The following is a 12,983-nucleotide window of genomic DNA, read 5'->3' on the forward strand; positions in this document are numbered from 1 at the left end:
AATCTAATCTAATCACCTCTCAATCTCTGATGCTCCAGGGAAACTGCCCCTGACACATCTAGTCATGAATGATGGTAAACAATGAAACAATTCGCTGAAGGAGGACTCTCACCAATATCCCAATCGTAAATGGTGGTGGAACTCAGCACATCAGTGCAAAAGATAAGGTGGAAGCATTTGCAACAATTTGAGGAGCAATAAAGGCTGGCCAGCCAGCGCCATTCATGTCCCACAAGTGCCAAGTGAATGATTAATCTCAGACTTTTTCAGAGGTCCCCAGCAATTCAGATGCCAGTTTTCAGTCTATTTGATTCACTCCACATGATATCAAGAAATGGTCGGAGACACAAGATACTGCAAAGGCTGTGGGTCTGACAATATTCTGGCAATAGTACTGAAGACTTGAGTTCAAGAGATTGCTGCTCCCTTAGCTAAGCTCTTCCAGCACAGTCACAGGTATTTGGCAATGTGGAAAATTGTCCAGGCATGTGCACAAAAAGCAGGACAAAACTAACCCAGCTAATTACCACCCCATCAGTCTACTCTCGATCATCAGTAAAGTGATGGAAGGTGCCATCACCAGTGCTATCAAGCAGCACCTGCTCAGCAATAACCTGCTCAGTGATGCCCAGTCTGGGTTCTGCCAGGACCACTCAACTCCTGACCTCAATACAGCCTTCAAACATGGATAAAACAGCTGAATTCCAGAGGTGAGAGAGTGACCGCTCTTGATGTCAAAGCAGCTTTTGAACAAGGAGCCCTAGCAAAACTGGAATTGATGGGAATTGGGAGGAAAACCCTCTGCTGATTAGAATCGAAGCTGGAACATAGGGGGATGTTGTGGGTTTCGAAGTCAGTCATCTCAGCTCCAGGACATCTCTGCAATAGTTCCTCAGGGTGGTGTCCTAGGCCCAATCATCTTCAGCTACTTCATCAATGACCACTCCCCCCCCCCCCGCCCCCCCTCATAAGGTCTATAATGGAGATGTTTGCTAATGATTGCACAATATTCAGCACCATTTGCTACTCCTCAGATACACTCCTCAGACAATGAGCTGCTTTCTTGAAACACTGCAGGCCACATGCTGTGGATTGACCCATAATGCCCTTCGAAAAGGAATTCTAAATTTTGACCCAGCAACAGTGAAGGAACTTCCAAGTCAGGATGGTGTGTGGTTGGTGAGGAACTTGCAAGTGGTGGTGCTCCTATGAATCTTTTGTCCTTATCATTCTAGGTGGAAGTGGTCCTGCAGTTAGAATGTGCTGAGGATCTTTTGTGAATTGCTGCAGGGCATCTTGTAGATATGACTGAGCATTGGTGATGGAAGCCATAGATGCTAGTGGATGTGGTGTCAATCAAACAGGCTGCTTTGTCATGGATGAATCTGTTTTCATTTTACTCCAAAGTCCAACATTTTTATAAAGGCATGTGTTAAACAGAAGCAAAATTTAATAGAATTCACAAAGATGTTACTATGGACAGTGGTGTAAAATTATAAAGAGAAACTTTATCAGCTGGGACTTTTTCTGTGGTGCAGAGAAAAATTTAATTGTTCATACATGTTTAGATAGATTTATTCTAGATGGCTCAAATAGAGATGTTGCAGATATAAACTTCATGGATATTTCTGTGCTGTTACATTCTGTAATGTGCTTCCCTTCCTGTGATTTTGTTTTACCCTGCAATGACTATCTTACTGTTCATGTGAAACCTGAGGTGAACCCTGGGTCTATGCAGTTTGTATTCTAATCTTTCTTTGACAGTCTTAAATTACATTGCATTTTCCATAACTTAACCTCCCTTTTGAATCATTCACAAGTCAAAGATATTGTGATTAGAGTCACATCAATGAGTCTCAGTTATTTCTGGTGGCTTTGACAGTAACTGCAGAAATACATTTCCAAAAAAATCTAGTTCCATTCAATTTGGGAGATTCAAGAAAATGAGCAGAAGATGGAAGTGAAACAAATGCTGATCTTACAACAGTTTCATACAGGCTCTTGATCCCAGGGAAGGAATGTCACTGTCTCGTTTGAACTTAATTTGGTAATTCTTTCTGAAAAAAGCAATGCAGAGCTCTTTCTGAAGGGTGAGAGTCCTATTGCCTATATTAAATTCCACCTTTGGGTCTGAATTTAATGCCTCTACTTAGTGGTGGGTTTGGTGGTGGTACTGTGGATGCCACGCTTCCCTTTACTCCCACCTGCTTATACCACTTCCACCATCACTCATGCTGAACCACAGTCGACTGCATTACTGACACTAGCCACTGCCTTCCCGATGGCACTGCTGAGCAATGAAGAGTTGCCACTCTGCTTGGCTGTCGGTTTTCAGCCGATGAAACATCTGCAGCCAGCTGCCCAATGAAGTGGCACTTAACATAATGTTAAGAAAAAAAAAGCAACATTGGGCTCTCAAATGCTTTCCCACTAATGAGTTGAACCCTCATTGTCTATACTGAATTTCACCTGTGGTCTCTGTCTTCCTCACTCCCTTCAAAGCCAACATCTGCATCGCTGCCCTTTTGCTGTTTTTTATAGTTTATCTCCCTAGATGTGCATTATGTCTGGTTTTCAGTGGCAATCTGACACTGTCTAAAATACTTGATTTTGTGTATTAGGAGCCTAATTCAGTGCTAACTCAACTAATTACAGGTGGCTGTTGTAGGAAATGTAACAAATTTAAATTGGTACCATAGAAATATCCTCTTCAGTTGGATCTGAAGGTTGAGGTACATTCTTGAGTCAGAACTGAGGAAACTACATCAGCCAATGTTCCTATTGGCATTAAGTGAGAGTAATGCCAAGTTGTTCCATTCCCACCACATCTGCCTTTCTCTTTATTGAACACAAAAATTCATTCAGAAAATGAAAAAGAAAAGGAGCTGTAATGGATTGGTTTTCAGACACTGTGGCAATTTAAGTTTAAAATCTCTAATTTCAGACTGGTTTTAAGTGGCACCATAGATTGAATTATCACAGGAAAACTCTCTAACCTCATACGAGCTAGCGGAATCTTAAAAGTACATTCATGTGACATGCTTCATTCATTTGAAGTGTAAGAGTCATAATCTCAGGTAGCCTTGATAGTTGATCACTGCACACTTATATAGCTTAGTAAAGCACACTCAGTTGAAATTCTTGGCAACAATTTCGGCTAATCCCTAAGGTATGGAGGTGGGTGAATACTTGCACTGTAAAAGGAATGTGTGAAATGTGCTGAGACAGACATCAAAATATGACATAAATAAAGAACAAGCAGTTTACATACAATCAACAGTAATGTTTGTGTCAAGCCAGTCTACCAAATAATGAAATCTTGGATTTGGTGGATGAAAAATATCTGAGATTTCTCATTTTGAGCATTTTGTCCTTTAACTCCAATCAATTCTTCCAAAATAAAAGTGTTGCTAAGGGATGTAGATCATGTGGATTCTTGCCATGCATGCCTTTTTGTGAAATATGCGGAACATTCTCACCTTTGGCCTAGTAAAGTCATTTCCTCATTTCTTTTCCCAGGACATTGGTGGCTGAATTGGTGTTGTTTCCTGTTCTCATCCCACACCAGAAAATTCATCAACATTGCTTTCAATCTCCGGCCTTCGCTGATTGTCATTGTTCAGAGATTGCATGGGCTGAGTTGGCCAACATTAAGTATTAAGGATTTGCCCATCTCTGCCTGGCCAGCTCACATTTAGACCTTTGAGGCAGGACGTCCCATCTCAGAGGATTGCTGGCCAACTGAGATACTGGCAACTCCCATACTTCTGCAGAAGCACTAGGAGCAGTAGCCACTCCTAAAACTGCACAACCTCCCATAAGGAAATAGCAGAGTTGAACTGTGAGGTAGGGGTGGAATCTCACTGGCCTGGTGAGGGGATAAATGGACATGACAATAAAATACTGAGGGCTGTGAAATAGGCATAGTATACTCATCAAGGGAATATTCCTCCAAATTGACACCAAAACTTGGAAGGCTTTACTGGTGGTCTGGTCAGCTGTCAGCTTATGGGCCTTAATTGAGCCATGCAGTTGGTGAGCAACCCTTGGGTCAAATTATTACAAGGCCAGCGGCAGTACCATTGGTCTGAACCCAATTTAACAACACCCCCCCCACCTATCATCTGCGCCAGGTATGGGGTTTGGTGAGTTGTAAGATTCTGGCTATTAAGTTTACATGCTTCACCTTCAGTTCTTGCCTTATCTTCCTTGACTTGTATATTTATATTATCAGCCAACATCTGTGGCAGGCCCACTGACTCCCACATTGAACTTGACTACATTTGCTCCCTTAACCTGCTTCTATTTTTGGATTTGATTCCATTCTCCTAGTTCCTTCATCTCCATATTATCTGCTCTGATAAATCCTACCTTTCATACCAATGCTTTCAATGTGCCTTTCTTTTCCCTTAATTGAATATCTCAACCCTGAGGGTGGTGTGGTCTGTGATAATGGTCTTTCCATTTTCCACACTTGCTCTCACCCCTTCCTTTTGAAAGGATTAATGTGGACATATTGCACAGGGAGTAGGTGAACGCTGGCAGACAGACTCAACAAGCAAATAGAACATAAAACAAAGTCTGAGTGGCCTCTGACCAGTAAAGAATATTGTGTCAATTGTGTTGTACAAATTTGATGTAACCTCTTGTGTAATTGGTGGATCCTGTGAACACTGTACCTTGATACCCTAAAATATTCTGTAACCATTGTTCTGGGAGTCAGAAGAGAGATGTTGCTCTGTCCTTTGGCTCCCCTGTGTACATTTGAATAAAGGAGACTGATAAAAAGTACTTTGCATGTCCAGATTGCGTTATTCCTCCCAGCACATGTCATCCTGCTGTCGTGGGCAGAATCCACTTGTGGATAAAGAACTGCTGAGGATAACTCAGTAGAAGGTAGGGGAAAGACAGCAAACAGTAAGCTTTCACCTGGAGAGGGCTTGCGCATAATGGCTGGGGATGCTCAGAGGGATCATATGGTTTGGTGGAATCCATGTTGCAGTGTGTGTATGGGAAACAGAAGGGGTTGGTAGAACAGATGAGGAAGGATGGTTGGAGTCTTGAGACCAAAGAAAGATCAAGCCAACAGGGCAGTTTGATCTTTTGCCACCTGCACAAGCAGCAAGTAGAAAACAATAAGCCCCTACGAGAAACTTGCTACAAGGTAATGGTAGTAGCCATACGACAACAACCAGATGATATGATTTGGAGAGATGCAGATTAAAAAAACCTGGAAATGTGGGCACCATGATACCAACAAGTAGACTGGGAGCTAGGTCAAGGGTAACCACAGGCAGAGGTAAGTAAATGGCTGAAGTGATAAGGTGAAGCCACATTAGATGGTGGTTGCTGAGAATAGTGACATGTTTGGAGGCGATATTTTTATTGAGGGCCCAAGAGGTCAATAACAACATCTCAGGCAGATAAGAGATCAACACAATGGATTAAAGGTGGTGGAACCCGGGGCAATCAAACTGGAAAAGAAAAAAATGTCTGGGAGGCAAAAAACAAACTTGGACAGATTTCAAGGAAAGGTGAAAAAAATTACCTTTGAAGTACCACTGCAGCCTAGAATGCTGAGTTTGTGTGTGTGAGTCTATGTCAATGTTTAGTCTCCTTGTGTGCTTGGAAACTGGCAAAATCTATTGCAGAAAGGAAAGGGGTCAGTGCTCTGTAAATACTTGTTTAGAACTGACTGTGAATGGTTGCTGCTTAAACTGTAACATTGTCAAAAACAATGTCTTTGTTCTGTTTTGGAATGAGAGAGGAAGAGTCAGGCTGGACGTGCAGCTCTGGTCGTTTGTGGGTTGCAGGCCAGTGTATATATTACATAAAAATATGTTAACTCTGAATGGGTCTGTTCTGTATTCTGGGTTTAAAGCAGTTTGCTGCTGACTCTGTCAGAATTGATTTCTCTTTTTCTATTAAGAGCACATGCTCTTCTTTTCTGCCTGTGTGTCAAAAAGGTCTATCTTCAATGTTTGGAGTCATTAGAATGCATTCTGCATTCGGTGGAGTGGATTCTTTGCGGCAAAGTTTAAGCGACTGAGGATTCTGGCTCCTGCCACAGGTTCTCAGGAGACTAGGGAGAATGGATGTTGCTAAATTGGGGTGTGGTAACAAACCATTTAGTTGATTTGAATTTCAAAAAAAAAAGAAAAGAACTGAGAAGATTGGAGAGACTTAGCAATTAATTCAAAATCCTGCAATTAAGAGATAGAGACTGCTGGAGATTGCCGAGACCTGGATTATAAGGCATTCAGGAGATGCCTCGACCCTCTGAGGGGCCTTTGGAAGATATTGAGACTATTTAACTATTCTAGGAATATTGGGATGAACTAAATGGTACCATGGAGGAGGAGAGGGTACATTATCTCCAGTGGAGCTCCAGAGGAATGAGGAAATACTGAAATGATTGGTAGAGGCTGCTAAGGGACCCATCAGTGGAGCTGTGATCAACATTAAGGCCCACAGGAAAGTAAAAACACTGCAACATACAGGTAATGCACAGGTAGGTAATTGGGCTATAAAGGCATTACAAGAAGAACCAGAGAAGATTTTAATGTTAGGATGGAGGAAGTATCAGTGCAAGAAGTACAGGGCTCAACAGACAGAGCAAAGCAGGAGAAGTGGGGATGGGAAGGAGTGGCTAAGGGAGCAGATGGGATGTGGCAAAAGGAACAACAAGTAGTTGACCTGAATACAATCCACCAGAGCCTGATGGATTGGAAATATGCCCTGGGATAGGACATCCCGAGATTAAGACCAATCTATGGTTAGTAAGCAGATATGGACCAAGGTGGAAGTGCTTGGGACAAGATATGGCGAAATCATGCGAATAACATCTGTCGTGTGTGGAATTTAACCCAGAAACGGTTGGGAAGGTTAGGATGAAGAAGTACATATGCTCCAAGGGTTCATGGAAAAATCTGCAGATGGATTTTGCTAGATCCCTCCACAGAGTGAAGAGAAGACTTGTTGCTTGGTAATTGTCAACTAGTTCACCCAAAGGTTGAAGGCATTTACAGCTAGAGATTGCACATGCAAACTGTATGTAGGGTATTTTGTGCCTAAGAAATAAATGAGCTCCACTACAAACAAAATCAGACCAGGATACACATTCTACTGGGAAGGTGAAGGAAGCTACTGGGAATCAAACAACAATCCTGTATTATTTATCATTCTCAATCATCAGGAATGGCAGAAAGGATGAAGTAAACCCTGAGCAAAGCGTTAGAAAAGACCATGGTGATATCTTGCAAAATGTCCAAATTACAGAGGACGAAGTGCTGGATGTCTTGAAACGGTTAAAAGTGGATAAATCCCCAGGACCTGATCAGGTGTACCTGAGAACTCTGTGGGTAGCTAGAGAAGTGATTGCTGTGCCTCTTGCTGAGATATTTGTACCATCGATAGTCACAGGTGAGATGCCGGAAGACTGGAGGTTGGCAAACGTGGTGCCACTGTTTAAGAAGGGCGGTAAAGACAAGCCAGGGAACTATAGACCGGTGAGCCTGACCTCGGTGGTGGGCAAGTTGTTGGAGGGAATCCTGAGGGACAGGATGTACATGTATTTGGAAAGGCAAGGACTGATTCGGGATAGTCAACATGGCTTTGTGCAAGGGAAATCATGTCTCACAAACTTGATTGAGTTTTTTGAAGAAGTAACAAAGATAATTGATGAGGGCAGAGCAGTAGATGTGATCTATATGGACTTCAGTAAGGTGTTCGACAAGGTTCCCCATGGGAGACTAATTAGCAAGGTTAGATCTCATGGAATACAGGGAGAACTCGCCACTTGGATACAGAACTGGCTCAAAGGTAGAAGACAGAGGGTGGTGGTGGAGGGTTGTTTTTCAGACTGGAGGCCTGTGACCAGTGGAATGCCTCAGGGATCAGTGCTGGGTCCTCTACTTTTTGTCATTTACATAAATGATTTGGGTGTGAGCATAAGAGGTACAGTTAGTAAGTTTGCAGATGACACCAAAATTGGAGGTGTAGTGGACAGCAAAGAGGGTTACCTCAGATTACAACAGGATCTGGACCAGATGGGCCAATGGGCTGAGAAGTGGCAGTTGGAGTTTAATTCAGATAAATGCGAGATGCTGCATTTTGGGAAAGCAAATCTTAGCAGGACTTATATACTTAGTGGTAAGGTCCTAGGGAGTGTTGCTGAACAAAGAGACCTTGGAGTGCAGGTTCATAGCTCCTTGAAAGTGGAGTTGCAGATAGATAGGATAGTGAAGAAGGCATTAGGTATGCTTTCCTTTATTGGTCAGAGTATTGAGTACAGGAGTTGGGAGGTCATATTGCAGCTGTACAGGACATTAGTTAGGCCACTTTTTGGAATATTGCGTGCAATTCTGGTCTCCTTCCTATTGGAAAGATGTTGTGAAACTTGAAAGGGCACAGAAAAGATTTACAAGGATGTTGCCAGGGTTGGAGGATTTGAGCTACAGGGAGAGGCTGAACAGGCTGGGGCTGTTTTCCCTGGACTATCGGAGGCCAAGGGGTGACCTTATAGAGGTTTACAAAATTATGAGGGGCATGAATAGGATAAATAGACAAAGTCTTTTCCCTGGGGTTGGGGAGTCCAGAATTAGAGGGCATAGCTTTAGGGTGAGAGGGGAAAGATATAAAAGAGACCTAAAGGGCAACATTTTCATGCAGAGGGTGGTACATGTATGGAATGAGCTGCCAGAGGATGTGGTGGAGGCTGGTACAATTGCAACATTTAAGAGGCATTTGGATGGGGACATGAGTAGGAAGGGTTTGGAGGGATATGGGCCGGGTGCTGGCAGGTGGAACTAGATTGGGTTGGGATATCTGGTCGGCATGGATGGATTGGACCAAAGGGTCTGTTTCCATGCTGTACATCTTTATGACTCTATGACCATAATGGAAAATGGGACTTCATGGGCAGATGCACGAAAGAGCCAAGCAACTGAATACAGCTTGGTTCAAACTAACGACATGGACATCCATGAAATTGTCATGAGATGGGATTACTGGGGCATGGGGAACAGAGATGTAAGTTCCACTCAGGATAAAGTATGGCGGTCTGTATGTGAGACATGTACTCAGCTCCACAATATATAGTAGACTGCATGGATGAACAACTGATCCATGATCTAGAAAAAACCAGGAACTTCTGTAGGGAGACATTTAAGTGGCAGTAAAAGATGTGGTGATAGTGAAGACCAGCCACTAAGAGAGGGCTGCAGCCAAGATGGTGAGCACCCTACCTGATAATAATGACCAGGTTTACTTGCACATGGCTGAAGATCTACTGGAGCCAGCTAGAGAAGTAGAAAGGAGATGGGGAGAACTGATTTCTTGCACTCATACCCTCAGTAAAATGTCATGGTGAAGATGGCTGTTTGACACGAAAGGCTGATCGCTCTACCTAAAGGATATGTGGGGACTGAAGCACCTTGCTGCAAGAGAACATGTGACTGACCCGCATCCAAACACTTTGAGAGTGACAAACCAAAATGGAATGTAATTGTTAATTGGATTGAAACCAGTTGTTCTAAACAACATACATCATGGTGTTCAATGACATTGACTGAGAGCAATGGAGAAATATGTTGGAAATCTGGAGAATGCCCAAGGGGATGATCCTTAGGAATGAATGAAATACCAAAGGGAATTTAGGAAAGAGGTAAGCGCAGACCAGAACATGTTTCTCTCCCGCATAGATAAGCTAGAATTTGGGAAAGAGGAGCAATACATGCAGCTAAGGTGGGAGGGCAAATGTGCAATGAGACCAAAATAAAATCTTTGGTGGGAGCAGAAACTGAGATGTGAAACAGGGGGCTGAAGTAATATTCCTGATGTACAGTGTTGAGAAACCATGGTTGTGAGGGAAACGGAGGGAGGAGTAGCAAGGAAAGGGATCTTTGGGGAAAGGGCTGCAGAAACGTCAGTTAGTTTGCATCAAACCAAATTGGTGGGTTTTGTCCGGGGACCCCATGGGAAGAACTTACAAATATCAACCTTAGGTTGACATGGAGGTCTAACTGACTGTATCACTGTGAACAAGAAGTGGAGGTGCCAAGCAGAAATGATAAAGAGAGAACAAGCTATGTGCTCAGAGGCAGGGGGTAAATTTAACCCTTCACATGTCAATTCTGGAATCATCTTCAACCCAAGGAGCAGGAGAGTCAACGTTTTGAGCATAAGCTCTTCCTGATGAAGAGCTTATGTTTGAAACGTCAATTCTCCTGCTCCTTGGATGCTGCCTGACCAGCTGTGTTTCTCCTGCACCACACTTTTTGACTCTGATCTCCAGCATTTGCAGTCTTCACTATATCCTTGTCTTCAACCCAGTATGTCATGCTTACCTGCTTAAAGAAAAAGAGCCAGCAGTAGAGAGAGGTCAACTTAGATGATCGAGCTGGGCCATGGGATGATGGGACGGAATTGTTTTAGAGCATGCGAGCCCCTTGGAGGTGCAGATATGAGGCTGATTTGGTGCATGTGTGTACCCATATAATCTAAGGCTAGGACCTCCTCTATATAACTGCCCTCCATTCTCACAGCCACAATAGCAAGAGACTAAGACCCCAACATCAGAGCAGCCCAAACCTTACCTCACCCCACGACCAACCTGGGAACCTGAATGTCTCGAGCTAATGAAGGGACCAGTTGATGTACTAGGACTCTTGAACAGGTGTCTGACACCAATGTTGCCCATGAGATAAAGTCTTTGCTCTAGAATTTGTTCTGTATAATGTGCTCTCACCAAAGTGCTCTCATGGCACCTAAGGGCTCTACGTAAACCTGTTCCTCTGAAAGGTAAGCGTGCACCTGAATGGGGGAACTGGCAACATAATGTTACCTACTCGACCTTCTGCTTACAGACCAGAGGAAGATGAATTGGAAATAGCAGTCGAAAACCCAGATCTAGAGAAATGCATGGACAAAAAGGACATCCCATCCCCACTCTAAGTGAACCCCAATTAGAAGTGAAGAAGGAATGGGGAGAAGGGGTAGTCCACCAAGTTATAAACAAGATTAAAGAAGAAGCATGCAATGTTGTCTTCACAACAAATGGACTGAGCTGTTCAATAGAAAGTTTAGATTTACCTACGGACAGTAATTCACAAAGAGGATGTATCTTGAAGCAGGACATATGCCCTTACACATTGATGCTTCTGATGCTTCACTTGCAGCCATTTTCATGTTTTCTGCATAATTTGCCTTTAAGAGAATTCGCTTTTAAGGACTCTATATGTTGTGTACAAAGAAATGCTGTCTTCATGTTTCTTAGGCTGCTTTGGAAATTAATTGGCTTGCTGTAATGTCTGCTTTATAAGTTAAAATCTGTTTTGCTGTTTTAAATAAGTTAATCCACAGAGTTAATCATTCTCTGCTGAGTGATTGATTATTAGACCATTATCACTAATATGACGTTGTGAATATCGGTGGCATAACATTGTAGTGATGAGACCCATTATATTTGAACAGTCAGCAAGCAAGTTAATCTGCAGGTGGAGCACTTTAGAATTATTACTACTGTTGACAGTGTACAAGCAACAATATCCAACTCATGCAAATTCTAAGAAATATGTACCCATAGTCATTGGAAGCCATGACAAAGCCAATGAATGTAAAGTTCAGCATTTCACAGTTCCAGGATCAATATGTTGAAGTGGAAGTACAATCAATTTTCCTGAACATTGCAGATGTTCTACATCACAGACACTGCGGGACCAGCAACTGCAGGTTTATCAGCATGCTATGAATCACAATCCATGGAATCAGTCAAACTTCAGAGATACTATAGGAACTGCAGCAGACTGTTCAACGAACACTCACAGAATTGAAGAGAAAATAAACATTTCATTTTCTTCTGAATTCATGGAGCTAAGATCTCAGCTCTCTGCCATGGAGAGGAAAATGGAAGTTCAAGGGAAAAAAAACTCAGGACAAATCCAAACTTGAGGACACCATCCCTGAGATGGCAAACTCTTTAGAGGTCACCTCTGCTCAACTAACAACAATGAGTAAAGAGCTGGAATAGAAAAAACCCCAGAAAATATGATGATCTACAAGCTCTGTATCACCAGTTTATAGGGTGATCTGGAGCAACTTGCAGGTAAAACATATCAGACTCAGCACAAGTACTGACAGGAATACTGGCACAAGTTTAAACCAATGCTAGAGAAAATCTCAGACCTGCAAAATCAGCTGGAGATACACAGCACACATAAGGAGCTGCAAATCACTCATGAGACAGTACTTGTAGAAATCAAGGCCAACGACATTCTAGTGAAGGAGCTTAAGCAGGACATAGAGGAAACCAAATAACCACTGAAGTGGAAGAGGTCCAGACTTTCACGAAAACACAAAGGAAAAAAAACATTGGAGAGACTTGATTGTTAAAGGAGGTGAATGAGAAATTATACTGGACCCCCAGAAAACAGAAGGGCTTGATTGAATTAGAAACTCTTATGGAACAAAACAATAAAGACCAAGAACATTTGAACTACTTGACACAGGTTGAGGAATGAGATCAGTCTAGAACCAAGCCTCGCTGTAGTGTATCAGAATAGAGTAATTCTGGAACAGCAACTGCAGTCCATGAAAGAAAGTCCTCCAAAATCATTATCACATGACCTGGATAAATCAGCAATTTACTCATACATTATTGAGCCTTATACGGTCTCTTATTGTAAATAGTTAAACTTCCTTGGAAAGAGGGAGATTTGTATTGTTATGGACTAGACCAAACTCCCTTCAAATATATCAAGAAGATAGCCTAGACCCCATTTTTTTCTTATTTTAAAGATAAGTGCTAAGTGTTGTGTTCTGGATGCAATTCAATTGCAACAGGCTCAAAAGCAATTCAGACTTTATTCTTACACTATAGTTAAATTACAAACAAAAGAAAGAAGAAGTGGAATAATTTAACTCTTTGGGAAACTTAATAGATTAATAAGTTATTTAACTACCAAACAGCAAATTCATCAAATAGG

This window comes from Chiloscyllium punctatum, chromosome 11 (genome assembly GCF_047496795.1).
Source record: "Chiloscyllium punctatum isolate Juve2018m chromosome 11, sChiPun1.3, whole genome shotgun sequence".
Lineage (NCBI taxonomy): Eukaryota > Metazoa > Chordata > Chondrichthyes > Orectolobiformes > Hemiscylliidae > Chiloscyllium > Chiloscyllium punctatum.